Consider the following 4,310-nt stretch of genomic DNA (forward strand, 5'->3'; position numbering starts at 1 on the left):
TTGTTAGAGTTGCCAATGTTGCATGTGATTCATTGCGATTTGTGGTATGTGGCAGCTTGCCTCAAAGCCTTTTGCCCGGCACTCACTGTCATTGCAAGTCTGGAAATGTTGTAAAGTAATTAAAGGTGTGGCTGTTAAATGTAAATGCAAATAATATTAGTGTAACATATATCAATCCATACTCCACCTGTATTGCTAAGATACCAGTTTACCACTAGCAAAAATCATTTACATACCCTTGCACACAGATACACACAACTACATTTGCACAAGTTAACATGCAGTTATGTCAATATATTTTATGGATTCCTGTCTGTCTGTCTGTCCGTCTGTCTGACTGTCTTTCTGTCAAATTGTGGCAATTGTTACTGTTGCAATTACAATTCGAGTAAACTATTGTATATTTTTAACTTGTGTCCTTATTTTATTTAGTTTTGCCTTCTCTAGTATTTTTTATAATTTTTTTTTTTTGCTATGTAGTGCCTGTCAACGTGAATTTTGTGGAAGTGGCTTTTGCACTTATTTGCGTAGTAAACCGCATTTGACTTTTGGCTTAAATAACTTCTTTTTTTTTTGAGAATACTATTGTATTTATTTTTTTATTTTAATTTATGTAAACATTGTTGCCAAAAAAATCATTATTATCAAATATTATCAAATCTTTAATTAAGATTTTTTTGTGATATAACATAATTTGTACAAAGTGGCCATAATGAACTACAATTTTTAAGAATATAGTAGGGGTATTCACAGTTTGGTGCAATTGTGTAAAAAGTACAAATCTAAAAATAGGCATATATTTTCCACAGCTACAAAAACAAAATACATTTGTGTAAAATTATACACATACCTTCTGCTCAAAAAGTATCCGGATTTTGTTGTTTGTTAACTACTCCTTAAGTAACAGACCTGTTTTTTGTTATGTTGATACACCATTTCTTGACATATGGTACAAATTTGAGCGCCATCTGTTAATTAGTTTGTTTACAGCAGCTGCTAATGTGAGACTACCTCGAGTGCATTTAGCGATTTTTACTATGGAAAATTCCTGTTGTACGCGATTTTTTCACCAAACACGACACCACTGTCATCACTCAGGCACCATATTCGCCAGATCTGGCGCCGTGCGAGTTTTTCCTGTTCCCGAAACTCAAATTGTCCCTTCGTGGTAAGCGTTTTGAGTCGATTGAATCGGTAAAAGAGAATTCGCTGAAGGAACTAAAAGCTATACCTGCACGGGCCTACGAAAAGTGTATGGAAGATTGGGTTAAGCGTTGGCATATGTGTATCGCTTCAGATGGAGCATATTTTGAAAGAGATAAAATAAATTTGGAATAAAATTTAAATTTGTGTGTTTGATTTACAAAATCCGAATACTTTTTGAGCAGAAGGTACCACGGAAAAGATCGTTATCACATTTTATATGTGAAATCTTGAAGTATGTGGAGTTGCCATAACATTAAAATTTGTAACAATGTTATTTAATGTGCATCAGAGAACTGCAATGAATACTTAACTTTCGCGTCATGTGCTATATTTCACTTACATTCACTCTGGACTCTTTTTTTTGTACACTCAACTTCACCTTACTTATAACTAAAGATCAAAGACCTTGAGAACATTCGAATATTTAAATTTTTCTTTGATCTCTGAAATAAAGTCGATCATTTCATTTGTTAACGAAATATTCGATTAGAAAATTATTTTCAATAGAGAACACAATATTCAACAATTGTTCACAAGGACCATAAGCTTCTATAAAATAAGACAGATGACATGGTGTCTTTTTAAGAATATTGAAGATAAAGTGTAAGTTCAGATTTGCTGCCAGATCGTTCTGTATTTGGGGCGTTAAGATAGAAAGGTCATGTACAATAACAATTGTTTTACGAGTACTATTTTTACCTAACTATAAAGGAAAAACTGGGAAAACTTATTTAAATTTAATTCAAACAATAATATTCCATATATATAGCTCTAATTTGGCAATCTGTATTACTTCTAGTTCTAACAAGTAGAAGTGAGAAGTCACATGGTACAGGGGAACAAAGTGTATGTAAACCGCATCTTTATCTATTAATATTGTCTATGTGTTTGCAATGACCTTAGTCTGAAAAAATTTTATGCGAAAAAACTTTTCCAAGTCTGAGAACATCTCAGATTTATCTCAATTCTGTTATATATATAGAAACTTTATATTAACTGGTAAGAACTTACACACTGTTTGATAAAATAAAGTTCAGTTATGTATTTTTGTTGTTTTATTTCTGATTGAAAGCGGTTGAACGATCTGATGACTTGTTTTAGATGGTCATAGTAGGAAAATATTCTTATCTCATCTGCTGCAAAAAGGTCCTAAAAGAAACAATCTCCTGGAAGAGAATAAAAGTGCTTTTTATGTTCTCTGTGAAATTGCTTAGCTCAGACTGGTTTAGAATAAGAAGATTTTTAAGGTCATTTAGATTAATTGATCAAGGGCATATTTGTTGCAAAAAAGTACGAATAAATTCTCAATGGAGAGCGAACCGTTACTGAGAGGAAAGAAGAACACATATTTTAGGAAGATTTTGTAACTTGTGATAGCTCACAGTCTGTAAGTGAAATATCAATCATTTATTTAATTTTAACTATTCTTAAACGACAGATAACCATTTTGAAGGAGGAATTGGGTATTGAGTTCTTTGCTTGGTCAGATAACAGTTACGAGCCCAATTCCATGGATAATCTTTGGATTATTAAGAGTGCCAAAACAGGAAAGCAAAAGCTAACAATTATAGTCAAATTAAGGGAAACTACAAAAAAGTAAGTTTCATGACAAACGAATATTTAAAGATTTTATATAAATCAATGCTAAATAGGGTAAAATATGTAACTGAAGCCAAATTAATTTAAAAAATTTATTTATCGTAAATGAAGTACTTCACTAGAAAAAATTTGTTTTTTGTTGAGTATATACGTTTTTATAATTACAATAAGTTTTTTTTATTGTGATTACTTCAAATTATTAAAAAACTGTTAAAACTAGTGTTATTTAAAAAAATTAATTGTTCCTAATTAGCATAGAGCATGTACATAACCCTACATAGTTAGGTCATGCAAATATGTAAATGTTATATAAAAACATTTGACACTTTTGTTTGTTTGATTAATTTACTACTAAAAAAATTAAACCATAAAAATTAAATCGTAGATGGAGAGAAGAACATACCAGAGAAGTACGCATAAGTTTACAACAGACGTTTACAAGCAATAGGGAAGATCAATAAACTGAATAAATCAGTGAAAGACACATTGAAATCGGTTGAATAAAGTATCCTTCTGCACCCGCCGTACTTCCCAGACCTCGTACAGTAGCATTTCAGATATTTCGAAGAACCTTGAAAATGGTTCAATAAATGGTTTCTCGCAAAAGACAAGCAATTTATCTGGCATGGTATTCATAACTTACCTGAAAGATAGGCAAAATGTGTGGAAGCCGATGCTCAATACTTTAAAAAAAAATTTAGTTCGCGTGAAAATAACATATACCATGTTCCCACTGCAGCTAAATCAATGTATGCTAATTCAATTAAGATTTGATCGTTTCCATTGGCATAAGTTAATTTCTGCATGTGAAAGAGATTTTATGTGTTAGAAAGTGTTGTAAAAGTTCTAATAGAGCTGTTGATTGTTCATATTTCAATTGATTAATAATCTGGGATTAATAATTTTTATTAAATAATATATAATATTGTATAATGATATCAAATATATATTTGTTGTATAAACTCATTTGTATATTTTTAAATATCAATTATATATTTTATTTATGAAAAACAAACATTTTACAAAAACATTTTTTATTTTTTGTTTGATTTGTTTGCTTTTTGTTTATTTACTTCATTTGTTTATTTGCATGTTTATTTGTTTCATGTGTTAAATATGTCAAATTTCTTTCCCTTTTGGAAAATATATTTTGCAATCATATATTTGACATTTGTGTTGTCAATTCCATTGATTTATACTTAATTAAGTTAAAAATCATAAAAGTATGATTAATCAAATTTCATTACCCACTTACATCATATAAACTGCTTTATACCATACTTCCTTTGGTCTCATTTAGGCAGTTTTGTTTATTAAGGCCGCTTAGGAAGATAAGTTACCATACAAAATGAGCTCATTATAAATAAATTAACCCAATTAAGGTGAAAGAAAAGGAAATCATTAAAATTTGTAATATTTGTTATATTTTTTTATGTAAAATGTGAAGAAATAAGCTATTTCTGATGCATAAATCCGCTCATGCTAATGGAAACCATCCAATCTTA

Source organism: Teleopsis dalmanni, chromosome 1, assembly GCF_002237135.1.
Source record: "Teleopsis dalmanni isolate 2A chromosome 1, ASM223713v2, whole genome shotgun sequence".
NCBI lineage: Eukaryota > Metazoa > Arthropoda > Insecta > Diptera > Diopsidae > Teleopsis > Teleopsis dalmanni.